Source organism: Callospermophilus lateralis, chromosome 8 (assembly GCF_048772815.1).
Source record: "Callospermophilus lateralis isolate mCalLat2 chromosome 8, mCalLat2.hap1, whole genome shotgun sequence".
Lineage (NCBI taxonomy): Eukaryota > Metazoa > Chordata > Mammalia > Rodentia > Sciuridae > Callospermophilus > Callospermophilus lateralis.
The window spans coordinates 24,104,819-24,129,808 of NC_135312.1; positions in this window are offsets into that span (position 1 = coordinate 24,104,819).

The following is a 24,990-nucleotide window of genomic DNA, read 5'->3' on the forward strand; positions in this document are numbered from 1 at the left end:
TTTTATCATTATGTAATACTACCTTCTGTTCCTTATAACATTCCTTTTTCTGATTTTTTTTTAAATACCTACTCTAGCTTTATTTTAGTAGTATAAACAAGGTGTAACATCCCCCACCCATTTAGTTTAATCTATCTAAATCTTTATATCAAAGCAGACTTCTTTAAACTTCAAATAGATATTTTTTTAATCTACTCTGTCAATTTCTTTTACTTGGTGTTTTTAGACCATGCACATTTAAATTGATTATTAAGATGGTGGAATTGCTGTACACATTTAATAACTGTTTTTTATTTTACATATTATTTTTCCTTCATCCTTTATCTATCCTTTCTGATTTTGATTTAGCATTAAATATCATCACATCTTATCTCATGTTTTAGCATATCAATTGTACTTATTTAAAAATAAATAATGAGAGAAGAGGGGAGGGGAGGGGGGAGGGGGGATAGTAGAGGATAGGAAAGGCAGCAGAATACAACAATCACCAGAATGGCAATATGTAAATCAATGGTTGTGCAACTGATGTGATTCTGCAATCTGTATATGGGGTAAAAATGGGAGCTCATATCCCACTTGAATCAAAGTGTGAAATATGATATATCAAGAACTATGTAATGTTTTGAACAACCTACAATAAAAATTAATTTAAAAAAATTAAAAAGAAAATAAAAATAAATAATGGTTATGTTAGAGTCAGTATATTGATTTTAAAATAATCTAAATATACTATAAAATAATACTAGGCTATTGCATTACATTATTTGTATCCTATAAGCATTTTTAAATTTCTTTCTCTTTTTTTATGTTTCACATTGATTTAAATCATCTATATGCTATAATTATATATATATATATATATATATATATATATATATATATATATATATATATATATTTTGAACCCAGGTCCTTGTGCGTGGGAAGCAAGCACTCTACCAACTGAGTTGTATTGCCAGCCCTACCTACTACCTTTAATATTATTATGTTTAAAATATTTCTTAATATGTTAAAAGATAAAATTTCAAAAAATATGTTACCTCTATATATTCCATGTATGATACTCTTAATTTTTATGTAAATTTAAGCTTTGGAGCTATATAATTTTCCCAGTAGATTTTTGGACATATTAAACATAGTTTTTTTTAAAATCCCTATTTGACAATTTCAACATCTATCTCATATTGGAGTTTCTTAAAGAGAATGCTTTGTCTTTTCCAAATGTATATTTTCTTGCCTTTTGGCATGCCTTGTAATTTTTTGTTGAAACCATATATGAAGTATCAGGTAAACAGGAGTTGGATGATATACTCCTTTAATGTGAGGATTTATGTTAGTCTGGCTGGATGCAGGGCTGTGTTTAATGTTTTCTGCAATTGTATGTGCCAGAGGATTAAAATTCTTCTCTTATCTTTGTTTTGTTTCCATCTATGTCTAGAGGAGAGTCTAAATCTACCAGCATCTCCTACTGTTATTCACGACTGTACTCTGGAATCCTGTTGGTGTGGCAATAAATTATAAAGAAGGAAAGTTTTATATGACCTTATGGTGAAGTCTCAGTCTTTTAGTGGACCTGTGTGCCTGTTTTCACACATTTCTTACCATTTTTATCCCTACTTAGGTGGGAAAGAAAGACTGGAGTTCTGAGGTCTGAAAACAATCTTCTAAATGGGATAACACTGTATTAGTCTCACCACCTGCAGATTATGGGCAAATCTCTGGGTATTTCACAGTGGCTACTCTTTCCTTCCCTCTGTTAATCAGGGGTGTGCCTTTCTTGGCTCCTTACATGAAAACCTTGTATGATTTTTGAAGTAATACTCAGTGGCCTTCAAGAATTTCTCATTCATTTAGTTCAAGTTCAGTGTATGTTATTTATACAGATTTTCTGTTCCTGTTAATCATATTAGCTTCTACTCCAGGTAAGAAGATCTTGACTCTGAATTTTGGGTTTATCTGTCTCTCTGTATTTCAGAGTGTCAGTTTGTCTTTAAACCTCAGTGTTCTTATGATTCCAAGAAAAGTCGTTTATTTTAATTTAATATTTTTAATTGATAAGAACAAGAATGACAGTTTAGAAATCCATTGCATATTAGAGGTGGAACTAGAAAACAGACATGTTTCAAATTACAAAGAAACCAGCTAAAAATAGAAATAGATAATATTTCATAAAGGTAAGAAATATTTTATGTGTATGCATAAATGAGTGTGAATTTGTACACATGTAACTGGACAAGTTAAAAAAAACTGGTCAAATTGCAAAATGGTTTAAAATATGCTGATGTCAAGAATTGATTTTTTTTTAAAATTTTTCCATCATAATGAATATCCATACATTTGATGCACCTTTTATTTCAATCAGATTAATATAAAACCTAGAATATAATATATTTGGGAATCCATATTGTCATTGAAGCGAGGAATGAGAGATGGGTAAGAAAGAAATGGAAGATGGAGATTAGGTAGAGATACACATGAAAGTTTATTTGTCAGAGCTGACTAATAAAGGCTCTCTCTCTCTCTCTCTATAGAGCTGAGAGAGGCAAATTAGGCTTGGATTCCAGGACTTTAACATGGCAGGCTCAGGAATCAGATCCCACTGAGTCTTAATTTGTGGGAGCAGTTAGGGGTTGGGCTGGTATGAGGGAGTGGTAAGCCTTTCTCAGAAACGCCCTTGGGTGGGAAAGCAAAACTTTGCTCACTTTAAATGGTAGCTATCACTTAAGATGGAAATCCAGATGCTAAGCAAGGACCTTATAGTTATGATTTAGATATGAGTTTTCCCCTAAAAGCTCCTGTAGAGACAATGAAAGAAAGTTCAGAGTGAAATGATAGAGCTAACCTAATGAGAGCATTAATCCCATGGTAGAGATTAACTAGGTGGTTCTGTAGGCAAGTAGGTTGTAGATGGAGGAAGTGAAACACTAGGAACATGCCTTTGGGGTAAAAATTTTTGTCCTTGGAGACTGGAACTCTCTCTCTCTGCTTCCTGATGCAATGTTCCCAGGTTCTTTCCTCTGGCACACACTTCTGCCCTGATGGTCTGCCTCACTCAGACCCTGAAGAGTAGAGCCCTCTGTCTATGGACTAAGACCTCTGAAATCTTGAGTCCCAAAATAAACTTTTTTTTTACTTTAAAATGGTTCTTGTCATGGATTTTGGTCGCTGCAGTGAAAAAGCTGACTGAAACACATAACTCTCAGTGTCATGAATATAAACCAACTACTTTCTCTTAGAACCAGGATTTTTGCAGTCATCCCTAAAGTAATTCTCTTATAGAATGACACTGTTTAAAACTCAATCAATTAATTTTGAAATTAGTTGACAATGTTCAAAACTCAATCAATTAATTTTGAAAGCCTGGGGAAAATAAACTGTTTTTTGAAGTAAAAATATCAACACAGTGGGAAAAATCACTTTCCTTGAGCCATTTATCAATAGTGATCAGTACTATTTTGGATATAAGTCATTTCCAAAGTCCTTATTTCAAAAAGTTGTTCCCTGAATATGTTCTTCTCATTTCTAAAGACAAGAGTCCTGTCTTCATAATCAAATAAAAAGCCACCATGTGGCTGACAGATTGCAAATATTACGAATCTAGAGAGAATGAATCCTGAGTCCCATCTTTACATTTTCCCTACTATAGCTGTAGATGCTATTGTTCTTCTCTTCTTCTTAATACCATTAAAATATCAGTGAGTGACACTTATATCTCACCTATCTATGTGTATGATCACCATGATTTCAATAAATCCCCCAAAGTTCATGTGGTAGAAACCTAATCTCTTATCCAAGAGCTGGAACCTTTAAGAGGTGATAAAGTCATGAGAGCTCTGCTATTTCAAACAGATAATTCTGTTATCACCAGGTGGGTTAGTTATTTCAGAAGTAGGTTCCTATGAAAAGATAAGTTCAGACCTTTTTTTGTTCTCTTTCTTTCCCTAATGTGATGCCTTTCAACATTTTATAACAAAGCAAGATGTTTCACCAGTTGCTAGCACTTTATCTAAGGACTTCCCAAACTCCATAATCGGAAGGAAATAAATTGCTTTTCTTCATAAATTATCCAGTCTCAGGTATTCTGTTGTAGCAGTACAGTTTGACTAAGACAATCATATTAACTTCCCACCTAGTTTAATTTGATTCATTTCAACGATGAGGTAATTGGGTCTTGAAGAAGTAAAGTACCTTAGATATAAATAAAATAATGGCCCCAATAATTCAAGTCATAAGAATAAAAGGTAAAATTTAAATCAGAACTATTTTATACCAAAGTATATCATATTAAATCCTGTCTTTATGTGTGTAATTAACATTGGATAAAAATAGTTTTTCCTTCTAAATGAGCTAACCTAATATTTAAATAAATAAAATGACAAAAATTCCTAATATGTAAGCTGACCCCCTTAGATATGTGTATTCAAAACTATATATGAAAAAGTATATTGAAAGCCTTATTTATTTCAAAATTTGTAAGATGAAGAACATTATGATTTTAAGGGATAATTTAAAGGATATTAAAATTTCTGTTGCTTTTTCTTAAGTAAGCTCATTCTAAATTTTCTTAAATTACTTAAGATTATTAAATACTTGTTATTTTATCACTAAGGGAAATTGAATTCCAATTTTTATGACAAAATATAAAATTAATCATTAAAATATCTATAAGAATAATTGTTAAACTGGAAATCTGAGAACTTAAATTCTGGGCCAATATGCAATACTTACTTTTATCACAAAGAAAAGAACTTACTCACCATGAATGTTTATTTCCTCTTTTTAAACCAGAGAAGATTATGGTATGTGACTGCTTCACTCCTTTCAGTTCTGCAGTTGTACATCTGGTTTCACTCACAAACACATTCTTCAAAGACATCTAATCTTCAATTTTATTTTCATCCAGTATATATTTCTTACATTTATATGAATGTTGGCTGAAATTGCCATTGGATTTCAAATATCTCATTATTAAAAATGTAGATACTACTGCTTTTATTTTTCAATTTCATATCTTGAAAAAATGAGGGCTATTTTTAAAGGAGAATTAAAAAAACTAATATAATTTCTTATTCAATTGAAACATTTGTACTTCTTTCTCTTATAACTGTCTTGCTTCTCTCAAAAAATGAATTTACCATTTCCAATAAGCTTCTCGAATACACAGTTGGTTTCACAGATGATCACAAGTTCAGAAGAAATGGAAATAATGGATAAAGTGCCTGTGTGACAGAATACTTTGGTTGCTTATGTGAAAGATCAGAATCACAATGGAGTCACTTATATGTCAAATCCTAAAACATGGGGTTGCAAATCCATGAAAGTGGAGGAGGGAGACTGCTTGTATATTTGTCTGATATCAGCAACCATCATGAAAACCTCTGCCAAAATTACAACATTGCCTAAAGAACCACAACATTGTGCAAAACTCACAGGTAAAGATGCCTGCCCAGCCACTGGCTATTCGGTCTTGGTTGGACTCCTCCGACCCTTGTAGCCACAGATAATCATTTCAAAATAACTTATATAATCTTCCTCATTTTACCTTTGTCTTCTTTTTCTCCCCTGAGTTATCCCATCATGGCACACATATCCCAGATTACAATTCTCTATCATTCGCAAATACAATTTTTGTTTTTGAGAGCTATTCTTCTTGAAATATGATGAAAGAAATAACTATCACTAGATGAAACACGTAGAGATAATACAGCTAAGATCTGAAGATTTCTCAGTAATATTTCTGTGTTTTTTTCCTGAACTTTTAAAACTGTATGATATTATTAATATCACATTTTGATCATTACTGCAATAATGTTAACTATATAACAGGTCAATTAAAAACTTGTGACTTAAAACCGTTATGTATTTAGATCAATCTTCTGTGATTCTGTAGTTCAGGCTGTGTTTATATGTGCAAGATTTCTACTTGTTTTGGCAAACCTCACACAAAATCTGTGGTCAGGTACCAGGTTGTCTGGTGATTGGTTGTTCTTGAGGTGTCTCACATGGATGGTGTGATGATGTCTCACATGGATGCTTCAAGTCACAAGCCTGAAAGTATTGGCTTATTTTAATATCTTTTTTTCTAACCCCTCGAAACAAAATTTTTATTAATTTTGCTTTGAAAATATTTGAATCAACATTATTGATGTGTGATTTTTGTTCCATGAAATGCACAGACTTTAAAGTACAGTTTATCTAGTATTGACAAGTGCATACACTTGTGAAAACATTACCTTATTCAAGGTATAGGATATTTCCAAATTCCTCAAAACTTCCCTCATGACCCTTTATAGTAAGATTAACCCTCCCACAGCAACCATTGATCTGAGATCTTGCATCACAATTTAGATTTATCTGTTCATAAATTTAATATAAAAAGAAACATAGAGTTTATATATGTTGTATCTTCTCAATCCACTTTTGAATTCAGTTTGATCTTATGAGCTCAAATTCCCCAAATTCTCCTAGAGAAATACCTTAATTGCAAGCTATATAATTTGCATTTTTTATAAGCATAGTTCAGAAGTCCTGGGATAAGAGATATTATAGAACAGGGCTATTTTAAGGTTCACATGAATATTGGTTATTTATAAACGTTTCCCCATCTTTACTGTGGACAGTTCTTTATGTTTCTCAAGGTCCCAGTAGAGCCCAACCTAGTTCCCACACCAATAACACATTCCCTTATACTGTTTTTGATCATTTCCCAAGTAGATTGTCAGTTACCTATTTCGTTGTCTCAGATTTTGTATTTGGGAGAATTTTAAACAAGACAGAGCAAGTTGTCATGTTTACAGGGAGATCATTGTAATGTTTAATTTATGAGGCAATGAAAGTCTCAAGGGATGAAAGAAAGAAGATAGTTTAAGACAGGTAACTGATAGTATTTCAAAACTTATTGTGGAGGAGTGGAGGAGAAAGAACAATTGAGAAGATTAACTTGCAAAGAAGGAAATTGAAGAGATGTGCAATCATATCATATCAATTCTCAGTGTGGGCCTTAAGCTAATCTGAAGTAATGACACACATGGACATGGTAAATTTAATCTATTTGAGCATAAAACATGCAATAAATACTTAGTTGTTTCAAAGTACTTTATTAGTATATTGCTAAATATAAATTTAGATATAGAAATTTTATTTTGTTAATTTGGTGCTTACAATGAGCCAGTTCTATTCTAAGTTCTTTATAATAATAAATTAAATCCTTTTAATAGTCTTATTGGTGGTTATTATGAATAACATACCCATTTTAGAGATAAGAAAATTGAAGAGCAGAACAATTTAGTAATTTTTCCAAGTTTACACAGGAATTGCTGACACTGGGGTTTGAAGCACACAGCTTTTTTACTCCAGAGTTGGAGACACACTAAATTACATTTCTTAATCCTACTGATACTAGTACTTTTTCTAGTGATAATAAAATAAAAATGACTGTGGTGGGTTAAAAATCATGTATTTTGCAATCTGTCAATCAAAAGGTGGAGACTCCCCAAATGTAGAACCCAGGTGGACTCTGTTAGTTGTCTAACCAATAGAATTAGGCAAACCAACTTTGGGTGAGTTCTTCAGTAAAGCTACAGGAGCTCATTTTCATGCTTTTGCTCTCTTGGAGAGAACTTAAGTTATGCTACTGACTGCTGATATTCAACTTGAAAGAGAGAGGATAAGCTAATACACAACCAAAGAGTTCCAGGTATATGCAAGACCATAAACCATCTATTTGCAGCCAACTCAGAAAATATCATAACTATATGAGTTACCCAGAGAATTATCAGTTAAAAATACTGCCTTCTGTAACCACAGGATATTAAGAAATAATAAATCATTTAAGGCAATATGTTTTGAGTTGATTTCTTTTAAAAAATAGTTGTAGATGGACACAATAACTTTATTTTATTTATTTATTTTTATGTGGTACTGAGGATAGAATCCAGTGCCTGATACATGATAAGCAAATGCTCTATCATTGATCAACAACTTCCGCCCTTGAGTTGATTTCTTATACAATGTTAGATAAATGACTCATTGTTACCAGAGAGGCCCCTCCAAATAAGAAGTAATTCAACTGCTGCAGACAGTAACCAAGCAGCAAAAACCTTATTGTTAAAATTAACAGGTAGAGGGCTGGGGTGTGGCTCAGCAGTAGAGCTCTCACCTAGCAAATGTAAGGCCCTGGGTTCCATCCTCAACACCACATATAAGTAAATAAATAAAGGTCGATCAACAACTATAAAAAAATACTAAGATCTGGTTTTTAAAAAAATTAACAGATATTAATTTGATTTTACTTGTAGGGAGGCAATAAGGATTTACACAGAACTACAAAACAAAAGCAAAACAAAACAAAAAATAAACCTAGAATATTTTAAAATCTTTCTGTAGATAATGTCTTACAATAGTGAAATAGTAACTGATAAGGAAATGTGTGCCAATATACCATGTGTTTAATACTTCTCACTAAACTATTGCAAGCTAAATGGTGTATTTGTCTGCACATATTAATCATTTTAAAGAAATAAAACTAGCAGAAACAACAGTAAGATTTGAAGTCACATAAACCAATATTGAAATGCCTACTTTGTAATTTGCTGGTTTTAGCCAAGCTGTGTAAATTACCTCTGCCCAAGTTTGCTCACATGTAAAATATGAGCAGTTGTTAATTCAGAAAGTTGTCAGTTAACTAAAGTTAACATAATTAGGCAACTATTTCAATGTTGGGCTTAATAATGGGATACAAAGAATTGTAGAGTACTTCTCCCTCAACTTATTGAATGAAAACCCATAGTTAATTCTATCACAAGGAATACAATTCCATTTCTCAATTCCATTTCTAATGAGGCTCACCAAATATAGTGTGGCTTTCGTATTTAGTTAATCCTACTTTTAATAAATTGGAGGAATATTTCATACTTAAAAAAATCCCTTATCTCTTTTAGGCTTTAGGGCAGAAACTAGAGTACACAGAATAATTGTTCAGTCAATTTTACACATTCCAAATTACATATTGGGGAAAATAATAATTATTTTTATACTTATTCTTCTGCTATCTCCACGACAATACTAAAACTGTGTTCACTTCGGACAAAAGAAAAAAAGTCATGCTTATCAATTGTGTGAATGATTGTATTCTTGCAAAGAGATTCCCCTTTAACTGAAAAGGCTAAAAATAAAATTATAGATGCTTCTGTAAAATTCTGATTGCCCAATTCTTGTATAGAGATCAGCTAGAATGACTAGTAACTAACGAATAAGGAAATTGGGATGTCATTCATTTACTCCATGTGCTCCTCTTCTTGTAAATATAGGGATCCTTGAAGGTATGGAAATGGACATTAATAGCAACACCTCTTCCCAAGACTCCTTCAGCCTCTCACATTCTCTTCAATTATCAATAAGGCTCTGCTTGTACTATAGAAGTATACACAGATATGCTTATTAAATTCAAGAGTCATTTAAAGAATGACTATACCACTGAAAGAAGGAAGGTTGAAATATTTATTGTGTGTATGATTTCATTCATATTCTAAAAAAAATCAAGTGAAAAAAAGATAATCTGTAAATAACTGAAGTTGAAAATTCAGTATACAGACAAGGTAAGTCATGTGAAAATGGCAAGCTTTCTGTTACTGGTAAATATTATTATATAACTCTGTACTTTGTTTTAGCATTGGCTGCCATGCAACATACAAAAGCAAATAAAATTTTTTAATTAATTGTTATGGTCTTTGAATATTTATGTTCATGCTCCCCTAAAATTTTATAATTAAAATTTTATTATAGCCATATGCAAATATTTCATTAAATTCTTTACATATATTCAAATAAAATCACAGTTAACCTGATAGCAATTCACAAAGAATTTACTTCATGCAGCTCTGTCTCCTTCTCTTCTAAAATCAAAGAAAAGTGAAAATGAAAAAAAAAAATGCATGTTTTTTTGCAACAATAAAAGGAATAAACCTGTAATCAGGGCAGCAACTCTCTTAAGTTGTCCTAATACAAGTTAGCTTTATTATTTTGGGCGGCATATCTCTAAGATAAGATAATTGAGAATAATATTTGCCAGATACCTTATATAATTTTTGCTTTTTTAAAATAAAAATTTTCCTGATTAAAATATATAAAATTCTTTTTTGTTCTCATTATTATCATTTGAAGTTATATTTTTGTGATGTACTTAACTTCACAACATATTTCATCTAGAAAAGAATAGAAAAAAATCTATTCAAAAGTCTTCTGGAATAAATACAGAGGTAACTGTTACATAAAAATAACAGTAGTTATTTTTTGTTGTTGTTAGTCTAATTATCCTTTAGAAATTTACATAGAAACACTCCATACATTATTTTGTCTGAGCAATATTTTAGGTATATTGAAGAAACTATGTGCATTTAGAGTTCAACTATAGTCTCATGAAATTAAGGGCTAAAAAAGGTGTTCTGACCTCTGATTTTTGGTCTTGCTTGTATAAAACTTGAAAGTTGTCACAGCAGCAAAAACTTTCAGCAGTAAAAACAACAAGAATTGGCATGATTTGAGTCTTGAATAAAGAAGAAAGAGATGCTGAGTTACTGATTACAGATATATTTGATCAACACACACAATGCATTATTTACCATCAAATAGCACCAAATGGTCTGTGTTGTCACAAGTGAATATTTGCACAATGTTTCTACAAGCATCTTCACATCAGTGGATTCCAAAACACCATTTACCTGTCAACTGACTACCTTGAGAAGCTAAACTTTGAATGATAATTTGTCTATCTAGTTCATGAGTCATAACAAATGTACCTCTCATTTGTAGTGTGGAAGTTTGTGGGCTTAGGAGGTATGTGGGGATTCTCTGCATTTTCCTCTCAATTTTGCTGTGAACCCAAAACTGCTCTAGCAAATGTAGTTTATTTTTTAAAGTCAATATTAAGTTACTGAAACATCAGCAACACAAAGTATGTCTGTGTTTAATAACAATTTTCATTAATTCAAGAAATAGGCTTAAGCTTCACTAAGTTATAAATATTCTCATGAATGCTCTATATCTCCAGAAGGTTTACATTATCAATGTATTCTAAAAACAAATAAAAAAATCTTAATAATAAAACTTTTATATCACAATGAATACAATTTTGTAAAGGCCTTTTCCAACAAAGTGACTCAGGCTTTAAAAAAACATAACTATAAAATAAGTCAATGTCTGTGAATTCCTTATTTAGTCTTTTATCAAAAATGATTTTTAACAAATGTCCTTGGGGTGTTCTCTTTCCTCTATTGTATAATAAGGATAATAATAACTCCCATAGAAAGAATTTGCTGTGATAAGGAAATGAGTGAATGAATTAAAGTATTTAGAACAAATACCATAGGATTATTAAGTGTTAGCTATTAATATTTACTATGTATCACAGGACTACAGAGATGAACTATCAATAGAGAGGTTGCATACTTTTAAGTAAATTATTTTACAAGGATTTGATCACTACTATTTTAATTTACCTCGCTTCACTTGTTGACATAAAAATTAGGTCTTCATTTTCTTCAGCATCATTCCTAATTTGGTCTCAGCTCTTTATTACAGCTTCATTTATAGCTTTGATTGCTCTTCATTCTCTGCTAGTACTTCATTTTCCCTTTGATATAAAACTACCCTTTAACCATATTATTGCCTGTAGACAGTTGCTTTAGTGCATGCAATGTAGAAGATTATATACAATAAACATGGATTTATTTATGAACTTGATTTAGCTGAGTTACAATACAGTGTAATATGAAGTTCCTTGAAGACAAAGTTATTTCTTATTTGCTTATCCTCAGTTCCTAGAAGATCACCTGCCTCAATAATACTTTTAAAAAAATAATAGCAAGAAAATGTTTGTTTTTTTTTTTTTGCTAACAGCTTTTTATGCTGAAATGAATGAATGTTTTGATACAAGAACTTATTAGAATATAAAGTTATGCTTTATATAAGTATACCTTATATAAGTATAACTTTATAAGTATATAAAGAATAACATTTGGCCTTGGCTAACAAATATTGTTTTCCTAAAACTAATTGTCGGGAAGAGAACATATAAATTTAGACAATGATTTTTGCTGACAATGGAAATTAATATCACAGACAACTTAATACTTTCAGTGTTATTTATGAAAAGCTGTTAGTTTTTACAGAATAGATATTGTTAATTTTAATCTGTAGTGACTGAGAATTCTCATATGTAAGGTATATAGATTAGGTCACAAAGTTATTACTTGTTGTAAAGAACAGAAATAAAGGCACTTCTACTCATGTCACCCAGTCTTAGAATAAGTACAGTATCGTCCTCTCATTTTTTCTTCCTCAATTTAGAATTTGAATTAAAATTAAAGCAGAAGAAGTTGAAACTTATTTGATACTGTCATCTGTGAACACATACTATTACAAACTCCTATTTAAGTGAATAGATTGAGTAGAAATTTATTAGACCTCCCATATTTAAATTTTCTTCTTTCTTTCTTAGAATACACTATGCTTAAATATTATTGCTATACATATGATTCTATATCTAATATATACTTCTATAATTTAAAATATATAAGATATAGTGATATATGTGAACGTACATGTGCAGCAGTCCGGCTGCAGCAAAATAGCCCAGGGGTGATGAGGACTTGCGTAGATTGATACAGCAGGAATAGGAGCCATTTATTGTAGGACAACAGAGGTATTTATACATTTCACACAGCTTATCTTAATTAACATAAACTAGATACAGCAGTCAAGCAATAAGGAATCTCCACACTTAATGGCTCGCTGGCCTTACTTCACAAACCACTCCCTCTGGCAAAATGCCAAGCCCCATCCTGACTTGTTTACAGACGCTAACATACATGCACATATTTCACATATATTTTACATAATATGCTTATAATACATATTAAATATAGATGACAGATTTTTGACAACCCCTATTTACCTTAAACTCAATAAATTTTCTTCCATATTTAATATAACAATTACGAAGCTGGGCCTTGCTTTTTCCTAATGTATAGGTGAACCAACATTGCAAAAGTCAGAAAGATAATTTCTTTGTATTGTGTCCTTTCTTTAGGCTTAAAAGTGTGCATAATGATTACTTTCTTAGATTCAAAAAGGAAAGAAAGCCAATTAAGGTAGAGTTTACATATCAAGTGAAGAGAAAAATTAAAATTAGATAGAGGCTAATATACATTATTCATCTTAGGTCATAGATGAATGGCAGAAAATGACAAGAATGTGTCAAAGAGTTATCTACAGCAAAACATGGTTGATGGCAAGAGTAAATGGTGGAGACATAAAAGTCCTGATGCTTTACTTTTTTACCCTTTACTTTTTTTTGACTGTATTTTTCTTTCATTTTTTTATCTCCTATTAACAAAACATTTTTGAACATGTCCCACAAAGTAAAATATTTAAAACAATGTTTAATACATGTAATGGTCATAATATCTAAACCTGATTTCAAGAACTAAAATGCATTTATTGAAATATTAATACCACTATAGTATTATTTGAGTTGGGCATTTTCCCCTATTACTCTCTGGCAAACAAGAGTCAACTTTTCCTATAAAGAAGCAGAGTATATATTTTAGATTTTGCTGACCATATGATCTCATTCACAACTTGCCAGCTCTTAGGTTGTAGCACAAAAACAACTATAGGCAATTGGTAAACAAGTAGACGTCGTTCTATTCCAATACAACATTAATTTCAAAGCAATCAGGTGGCCACATTTCAAGAGCTTTCTAACACCTGTTATATGACATTTTAAGCATATTTCAGAGTTATTTCTTCAAAAGTGGCTACCTAGGTTCTGCCACTCTCTGAATAGTTTCTTTAAATGTATAACACTATGAGTATTCCAACAAAAAATAAAATTTTATTGACTATCGATCTGAAATAAAAATCCTTGGACTGACAAATATTTTTATGCCTTATATTTTATATTTTTAACATCTGTGGAAAAGACTAATTTTTTAAATAAAGCATAAGGTAATTGAGAAAATGCCAGTAAAGCTGAGCTGCTAAGTCACTGAAATATATGGGAAAAAATACTGAAAAAATGCTAATATGTATTCTGTTACACTTGGCATGAAATCTTGATTATCCTATTTATCTCCCTATAATTAAATTGAAGTAAAGTTAAAATCTTCTAAATATTAGATCTTTAAACTGGGGCTAAGTCATCTGTTATGTGACATGAGGAATGAAGCTTTCCCAACCTGCAATGTAAATTAGTTAAGATTCAGTTTGGTTTAGCTAAGAATTAAACATAAGTGCGGCTCTTACAATTCTTTGGTTACTCCTTCCCACCAATTCTATACACTTATTTGAGACAATCAGAACTGACTGTTCTCATCCACAGAATCCTCTCATGGAAATAGATGTATTTTCAATACCAACATCTTGTAATCATTAAATGATCAGAAACATACCTTATTACTAAAATGTATTGTTTTAAACAAGCCAAAACAGAAAAAAATAAAGGTCAGCATGTAGCCTTGCATCTTAGTTGATCTGCATTTTGACATCACGTGTATATGTTAATATTTTCAAGTCTTAAAGTTTCTCATATCTCTGATTTACTGGTTGATGGCTAATAACTGCTGGGATAAATATTTTTTAAGCTACAGTGTCATGTGTCTAAAGACATGTGAAAGACATTGTTAACTTAATCTTATGCCATCTTATTTTCAACCCACATGGATGAACTTTCAAAATATTTGCTTATAACCATTTCAAAAAACAGACGGAAAAGTTACCTCTAAGTATCACTTGAAAAGGAATGGGAATTCTTTCTAGGGGAAATAAAATGATTTACACAGCACAGTGTCTTGGTCTATTTTTAAGTGGTGCTAGATTTCCATTATAGCCTTATGTTTTTGTCAGAAGAGACAATTTAGTTAATACAATTCTCCAAAGTGTAGGATCCTAACTCTCCTTTTAATTTTAATACTTTATTTTTAAAGAGAGAGTGAGAGAGGAGAGAGAGAGAGAGAGAGAGAGAGAGAGAGAGAGAACTTTAATATTTATTTTTTTTTTAGTTTTCAGCGGACACAACATCTTTGTTTGTACGTGGTTCTGAGGATCGAACCCGGGCTGCACACATGCCAGGCGAGCGTGCTACCGCTTTAGCCAAATCCCCAGCCCTCTCCTTTTAATTTTAAGAAATCCAGAAATTAATGAAATGTAGCTCATAGGAGGACCACATTTTTGGAGAAAATGGCTTTTAGTTAGATATTTAGACTCAGTAAACTTGTAAATTTATCTGGAAATCAGAAGATCCCTAATATAGTTGAAGAAAAAAATATATAAACAGAAAAAATCTCAACATAGTGCTAATAAAATAAGCTGAAAATATTTATTCCTTTCTATATAACTAGAAATTACTATGCTCTCAGAATTAAAAATAGTCATATTGTAAGAAACTGAAAAAAATGATAGATGACTTTTGGCTAAAGAAAATAGAAGACTGTTCTTTAACAAATTTATACCTACTGTGTCACAGATAGGACTTTCAAAAATAATTTGGAAAACTAGTAAGCCAAAGCAGTCTTAAAAAAAAAAAAAAATCAACTTTGGGCTAGGGATGTGGCTCAAGCAGTAAAGCGCTCACTTGGCATGGGCGGGGAGCTGGGTTCTATCCTCAGTACCACATTAAAAAAATAAATAAATAAACATGTTGTGTCTACCAAAAACTGAAAAATAAACATTAAAAACTTCTCTCTCTCTCTTTAAAAAAATCAACTTTATAAATACCTGGCACAATTTTTATTTGAAAATAAAACTTTATATTAATCCTAAAATTTAAACAAATACTAAGGGAACAGAGACACTAAATACAAATGATGCACTGAACTGACACCTAACATTTCAAATATTGGATAAGCATAATACTTAATTGTCCTGATATGCATGAGCTTTACTCTATAAAATGATTTTTTAGGGGTCAGGTGAAACCCAAAAGATTACTTTTTCTCAAGAAAATATAATGAAAATAGCTAATGTCTGCTTTTACTTTTGGTAAAGTTTTGGTTTTGACTATAGGAGTCCACTGCATTTGCTATTGTGAGCCTTACCAATCCAAAAAACACAGAATTCCCACATGACTAAAGAAAGAGTGAAATCTTAATAATTTATTGATAACTTAAAAACATAAAGTTGAATGTGTTGACAAGGAAAATACATTATGTCAATCCACTGAGAAGTCAAAGTGGTAATGATTATAATAGTTATTCTTTAGGGATTTCTTCGTCTTTATTAGGCTCTATGCTATGTGCTGTGTTTCATAACAGCCAACATGCATTGAGTAAATACTGGTCAAATTCTTTCCTAAGCAATTTTCTTTACCCAAACTGTAGGCAAAAAGTTAAGATGACCTCAAAGATGCCTGCCACTGTTTCTCATGCCCTATAAAATTCCCTTCATAAAGGTGTAGGTAACTGAATGTGATGTGTTATTATTGTGATAATTAGACTACATTATAGGATAAGGGTAAAGAATCTTATTATATAATCAAGAATTAATAGTTGATGTTTTCTAGTTGATTTAAAGGGAGAATTTTCCAGGTTGGCTTAGGTAAAAGATCTTAAAAGGACCAGATCATTTCTAAAGAGAGAAATCCTTTTGAAGAAATAATCTGCTATACTGCTGACAGAGAATCTGCCATGATGTTCAAAAGCTTTTGGATTTTGGAGATGAAAATCTTCTGATTTTGGGAATTATATAAAAGAGATGCTCACCTGGTAAAGTTAAGGAAATTTTCCCAAATCACATAAACTCCCAAATCTGAAACAGTTGTGGCCCCATGCATTTTGGGCAAGAAATACACAACTTGTACTGTGATAGAACTTGTAAGAGATAGTCTTTTCTGAAGCTTGTCTCCAAAAACAAAACAAATAGCCATGTCAGTCCTACACACCAGAAGGAAATGGATTTTTTCCCACAGTGCCAGAGCTCCAGAAACAATTAGCCTGGGAACACCTACCCTGAAGTTATAAGATCCTAATAGAGGACACATTTAGCCATGTGCAGACCCCTGAACCACAGAACTGTGAGATAATGAATAGGTGTTGTTTTAAGCCAGTAAGTATGTGGTGATATAATAAAAAATAATAAGAAACTAGAACAATCTTCTTGGTTAATTCTTATGAAAGGGTATAAAAGTCAGATGTGGGATGAATTATATCTATTACATACATGGGCTCAAAAACAAGTTCAATAGCTTTCCCTAAGAACCTAGTTCATTACTGATATATCCAGTATCAACAGAGTTCACAGACCCTCTGACTGCAGCATGACCTGTGTTCTTAGGAGTTAACACTGTAAGTCCTGCTTTTTTCAACCTCTCAATAATTTTATGACAATGCTATTAATATTCATATTTTACAAAGAAGGATATTGCTTTCAGAAACTTAAAAAAACTTGTATAAAGCCACATCAATACACCATAAAGAAGAAATTTAAACAATAATAATTGGCTTCAAAGTTTATCTTGGTAAAGAATATGTCAGATATGATCTGGAGTTATTGACCTGGTTAAAGTTTGTGGGGAATACAATCTTACAACCATGCTTTTATCCTGTTTAAGATTTTTATTCTGGGATGAGTCACAAACTGCCCTTTCAACTCTTTTCTGTGTGTAAAGATAATATTGCTACAAAATATACTCTCCTTTTCATTAGTAAACACTCAGATCTCTTCAACAAAGCATGGATGTCACCCAGTAATATAATAAAGTCACCTATCAAGGTTAAGTATCAGAAAAATAATCTTATAAGAAAGCTCTTGCTCTTGGAGCAATATGATAAGGAATAGATAAAGCACCATCATAATAATGTAACTTACTGCATGACCTGAGGTCCTTCTTTCATTTTATTTCACAACTTTGGATACACATTTCAAAAATGGTGGGCTAGAGTGATACATCAAGAACATACTTCCTTTGTTTTAACCTCCAATACAAATACAAATCCTTGAAAGAAGAAAATCAAATGCTAAAGCTTTGTATTTAGCTTCACATAAGTCTGTCCCGTTTGCATATGCATGTTTTTTTAGTTACTGATAAAATTAACTATTGCATATTGCCACTGTTAAGATAGCCATATGATGGCACTGAAAACAGAGAGAAGGTAGCAGAGGGTGAGGAGAGCAAAAAGGAAGGAAAGGTACTGGGGACCTAATTAGAACAAGAAACATATTCATGCTTTTATAATTAGAAGGAAACTTGAGTTCACAGGGCCATTGATAGCCATATACCACATCTTACTTTTTTTTCTAAATAATTTATTTGCTGTCATCATTAGTATTAACACTTACTAAAAAATAACAGAGGCACAGGGATTATGTTGCTATTAAATCTAACCAAGAGACATATGAGCAAAAAAAAAAATTCAAGGAAGAAATTTTTAAAAATGAATAAAATAGGAAAAACAAAGTTTGCCACATTTAGTATTACATTCATTAATATTAGTTTTAAAGTATAAACACTATTTTTCTTTTCTGAACTTTCTCAAATTCAGGCTAATTTTGGTTTAAGAACCAAAAAAGTGATTAACTCTAATGTTAGAAATAAATGATAAGTTTAGACTTTTTAGAATGAATGTGTCCAACACTTGGTGCTTATAACACTATGTAAATAGAACAGTAAAGTAAGGGGTAAAAGTGTTTTAAAATATACTGTGAAGGAAATTATTACCTTAAAACAGGCTATGAACCCTTTCAAGTTAGGCAGTGCATTTGCCAAAAGTATAGCTTAAAATTCTTCCTACCTTGCATTTCTACTGTCCATATTTTATTAAAATATCCATTTTATTTTATGATTCTCATTGACAATGTCTGAAAAATTAACTTTCCTCTGTTATAAAGTCAAGGCTTGATACTGCATTTCTAGAGTACATATGATACTATTACCCTTCCCAATTTTGCTTTCAATACAGAAAAATACCTTTTGGAGAAAAATCACTTCATTCAATTTCCATTTTTTGTAACTAAACAAAAATGTTTTCCCAAATAATGTTATCTTATGCTTAAGAGAGCTAGAAAAATGACATATTTCCCAACACAAACCACTTGTAAGAAGCACCATTATATGATATAAATGATATCTACAGGTTTTCAATTACCTAAGTTTATGAAATCATTTTTTAGATATGATTGAGTCATTGAGAGTGGTAATAATATGACTATGAAGCCAGCAATTCAGATTTCTTTGTAGAGTTAAAAATTGCTGGTAAATCTATACATTTCAATACACTGGCCTTAACTTCCCAACATCTCAGGACTTTTTGGTTCTATATCCTTTAACTTTTAAAAGTTAAGTGTTCTACCAAAAAAAAAAAAAAAAAAAAGAGTAATAAAAAACCCCTAACTTTTATTTTTGCTTTTCAAGTTGCAAAAATTAAGTCAATATAAGAATCTCAAAGAAGAACAGGAATTGTGGCTCAGTGGTAGAGCACTTGCCTAGCATGTGTGAGGCCTGGGGACATTCCTCAGCACCACATAAAAATAAATAAATAAAATAAAGGTATTGTGACCAACTACAATATCTTTATATGTATATATATGGATATGTGTACATATATACACAGATCTGAATATCTGAATGTATACACACACACACACACACACACACACATATATATATATATATATAAAAGAATCTCAAAGAAAATCAAAAAGTTTTGTTCAGTGCATTGAAAAAAATAAATATTGACATTTAAATAAATTTACACCCACTTTCACAAACAGGTGCAGACCTTCTTCCCATGACAATGAAATTTTAAAATAATCACAGTGCCTGCATGATGTTAAAATTGTTTCACAAAATTGCATTGTTCTAAATATTTTGTTTTAATAGCTTAGAAATCTGTATTTAGCATAGCCATTGCTGGTTTTTAAAGACAAAAGTTGAGATGAGAGTATCAGAGAAGAAAATATCTGGTTATACTTTCCAGCAAATGGTAATAGTAATAGGTGAAATGTAATCTGACAGTTTAAATTTAATCAGTATGTCACTGTTTTGTCTTAATAGAGCAAAATCATCCTGGGTTGAGTGCTTAATTTACTCTCAGCAGCAAGAGGTGGGTAATGAAATCAGGAGTCACTCACTAGTGGGGTATAGAAGGTAGCACAATTAGGGCTGCTCATAACAATTCAAATTAGATCTGAATCGTGGAAAGGATTGCTAATTTAGACAAGTATAAGTTTGGAAGGCTCCATGGCCTCTGCATGTCAAGCAGGCATGGCAAGCGATTCTTGACGATTCTCTGACATTTCTAGGCGATGGTTTTAAAGTGATGGCAGTGTTCCCTTACAAAACATCAAGGCTTCTAACAGAAACACTCCTTGAATGTGCGTACAAATAAGATTTGCTTCCTTTCCCCCTGAAGACTACATTTTTAAGCACTGAAAAGGGCAAAGGGGAGGTAACCAATTAGGAAAGAGAAATTCAGAAGTAAAATTTTCCATTTTGTTTGGATACCAAGGGACTAGAATTAGACTAAAGGATTTAGGCAAACAACCTGAGATCATTTAGATTCTATTATGGGATTTACTGCAAAATGAAATGTTTATTCATAAAGAAGTCGCTTGGTTTTGTGACTCATTTGCCTTTTGTAGAATCATTACAAAATTTACGACATATGATGAAATTTGTTCATGCCAGTACTTATTTGTGAAGAAGATAAAATGTTAACAAAATCAAGGCATTATAGTTCACTTGGCTTTTTCAGGAGTGTTCTACAACTTTGAAGTGTAAGTAAGTTATATTAAAATCATTATTGCATTGATGTTATTGAAATTCTTTACTTTCTTCTTTTTTTGCTGCGGGGGATGGTAACTGGGGATTCTGTTCTTTATAGGGGATTGAACCCAGGGATGCTTTACAACCAAGTCACATCCCCAGTTCTTTTATTTTTATTTTAAGACAGGGTTTCACTGAATTTCTGAGAGTCCCATGAAGTTAATGAGGTTCGTCTCCAATTTATAATCCTCCTGTCTCAGCCTACATGAGGATTATGGGCATGCACCACCAAGACTGACTGGTGCTGTCAAACTTACTAAAGAAAACTATAATTTCCAGAGGTTCTTAATTATTGGGAGTCAGTTAGAAGCTTACTTTTTGTATAAAGTTGATAAACATTTCTTAAAATAAACTATGAAAGGTCAATTCCCCGAACTCTCAATTGGTATGAATATACTTTATATACAACCAGAGATGTGAAAAAAAATTGTGCTCTATATGTGGAATAAGGATTGTAATGCATTCCGCTATCATATATAAAGTTTAAAAATTAATATGAAAAAAATAAACAAAAATATTAAAATATATAAAATAGGAAGCATGTCATATTGTATGTCAAATCAGACTTACTAACATGTGGAATTATGGTATTTTCATAACAAAGTACAGACACTTTTTTCTACTCCTATGTTTTTGTTACCTAGAAAAAATGAATAAATATTGGTTCCCAAGAGAAATGGCATAATAATCAGGTAAATTCTCAGAATGTCAATTTGCAAAAACAAGACTGAATATGAGATGCTATTAGAATACAGCATGTTATATTGAGGGGAGATTAAGGAGAAAGAGAAAAACAAATGTCAATCCTGAAGGTGTTTCTAAAGTAAAGATAGAGATGCCTTATTTTATCTGAGAGGCCCAAGAATATACTGAATGATTTTTCAAGTTTATCTCTATCTATGTTCATATAAAGAGCACAGCATATAATCTTTGAATTGTTCTCTATGGTGTCTAGAGGTTTTTTTTCTTTTGTATCTATACTATTTTAGACAGTGAAATGTTGACTTCTATTTGGCCTAATAATAACATAAGTAATCATAATATATCCTTTTCTATTTACTTAAAATCTTTTCTATTTACTTAATGATAGGATTATTCAGAGCACTCAAAATTAAAATCATTTAGTACATACTTATTAAATATCTTTGTGTTTAATAAATTCAAAAAATATTTATTAAGAACTAACTGTATATCCCATGCTCTGGGGATACATCAACCAAAAAAGTAAAAGAAGGCAAATTTCTGCTTTTTAAATCTTACATACTATTAAGGGGAAAACTATAACCAATGAAATAAATGTAAATATGCAGAAAGCTAAAAGGAATTAAGTGCTGTGGAAACATTTTTAAAAGATCATAGAGAAGAATATGTAGATAAATGTGTCAGAGTTACATACTGTACATATAAGAAAGGACGATGACTGGGTAAGTCCATTGTAAATTGAAAATCAGTTAAGTAAAAAATGTACTGAATACACCTAAACTATCATTCATTCCTGCTTAGCAGCAAGGTACCCTGGAGCATATTGGTCCCTTGTGATTCTGTGGCTAACTGGGATTTGTGGCTCAATGCTGATGCCTGGTGTTACAAAAGACCATGGTGCTGCATGGTAATAGCTAAAAAAATATCAAACTCCAGAATCCAAAGTATGACTTCTACTGAATGTGTATTATTTTTTCATAGTCTCACAGTTGAAAAAATGTAAACCATTGTAAATATGGGACCATCTGCACAGTTTGTGCCTGTGGTAATGAACAGGTGAAATTTTAAGTGGGGTCATTCAGGGTAAGCTACATGCAGAAAGTCATATTTGAAAATTGACTTGAAGTAAGAACAAGGGTGAATAGGGCAGATGCTGGGCCAGGGCAATATTGCTTGTTAGGAAAGTTGCAGATAAGTAAACATCCTAAGGCAAAAGGAGACCTGTCATCCCAGACCTAAGTCAATAGACCTGCCTGAGTGAGGAAGAGCAGAATGAGATTCCTGGAGAGAGACTGTGAGTGCAGAGGGTCAAGGCTGGAAGAATGCATAACTCCTTGTAGTTAGGAGCCAAGACTACTTAACTTTAACTTTACAAAGTCTATTCCCAAGAGGAATTCCTATGAAGTTTATCATATAATTTAGGGTTTTTCAAGCTTGGCCATGTTGAAATTTTGGAAACTCTATTTTCTACAGGGTAGTCCGATTTGTTGTAGGATGTTTAGGAAGCATACCTGAATTGTATCTGCCCAGATATCAGCAGTATCCATGAATAAAAGTGTCATTTCCCCAGTTAGGCATCACTGACATAAAGAAAAGTACTGAGCCATGAGAATATAAAACAACTCATCCAGATGGTAAATAAACCCGAGTCCAGATGTCAAATGTTACATGGTAAGATATGTTTACTCTATTGCTTGGCTGTACCATTGATCTTTTTTTTTTTTTCCCCCAGTTTATTTGAATCAGATAGTTGACTAAAGTCAGCATATTGCGAACCCTTAAGCAATTCTTAATCAGCATCACATAAAGTGAAAACTAGCTTTAAGTTGTAAGACAGGTTTACTTGTATTGAGGTCCTGAAATTTGACTGGGACTTCAACTCTGAAGCAGTGCTCAGGGCTTTGAGAGGAACATGTATCAGGAAGGAATATGTCTATGGCTGTTACCTGGTAAACTGGAGTGGGCAAGGGAGAGGAAAAAGATCTGATCTATAACAACATGGTTTCAGTGAAGCAGCAGAACGGTGGTCAAATGATGTTCTACGACATTGAGTAACAAAGCTGGTACCCTGAATAGTAAAGGTATTTGCATTTGGTCTAAACAAAAATATAAGAAAAAACAATTAGGTGCCAATAAATAGTCCTTAGAAAATTAAATGTGGTTATGATAACAATATAATTTTGTTCATGAACTATGAAAATTTTTGCTAGTTATAAAATATCCAGAGAAAATATATATAATAACAATATAAGGTATGCTAATATCTAATATACTTGCATATGTGATAATGGTAGGTATATGTGTATACAGAGAGATGACTTTGCTGATATTTCTTCATTTTTTTTTCCATTCAGCACATTAAGTTCATTGCCTAAACTTATTTTTGCTTCCTCTTGTTCACTGATACATTCTGTACAACACAATCATAATTTTTAATATGTCCTCTGTTAATTTATCTTTTTAAAGAAAGGCAGAGCATTGCTTGGCATAACACTTTACATATTAAATTATTTTAGTAAACATTGGAACATTGGTTGAATAATGACCAAAGGTGTCTTTTCTTTTTCTTCTTTCTTCCTTCCTTCCTTCATTTCTTTCTTTCTTTCTTTTTTTTCTTTTCTTTTGTAGCAGAAGAGATTGAAATCAGGGGTGCTTTACCACTGATCTACATTCCCAGATCTTTTTTATTTTATTTTGGGACAATTCTTGCTTAATTGCTAAGGCTGGCCTCAAATGTGTGATTCTCCTGCCTCAGCCTCCCTACTTGCTGAGATTACAGGCTTGAGCCGTCATTCTCCAAATGTGATTTGTATTTAATTTGAAGTAACAGGATCCTTTCAAAGCAAAACATATGTTGATTACCTCTTGAAGATTATTAAGAATAAAGTAAATATTAAGTGTGATGACTTAGTAACCTTTCAAAAGAAAACATTGAAATAATCAAATGTCAAACATACGCAGAAACACACACGCGAACCCACACACAGGTGCACACACGCGCGCGCGCACACACACACACACACACACACACACAAACATATACAGCTTTGAGAAGTTTGAGTCTTTACCAAAGAACAAAAGAAATAGTTCAATATAGTTTTCTTTTGAAGGCTTTCTTGTTTATTAAAACTCAATTTACATAAGAAATTGCACTTTTTGAGTGATTCTAAATAAGTTTCTCCCTTTTCAGCATGGCCTATCTTGACATTTGAATGTAGAATGAGCTATCTACAGAGAGAAATAGCATTTTTTCCCAATAAGGTTGGGATATATGAAGTAATTAATATGTTTTATTTTTAGCAATGGGATTATTTATAATTTATAATTCAAGAGCACTTTTTATATTAATGTTTTATTGTTCTCATTTACAACCTAAAATTTGCTAAATTATCTATTAGATACCACAAAAAAGAAAGTGTGATTCCTGGTAAAATACATTCTCGGTCTATTTTCATATTCTAAAAGAGTAC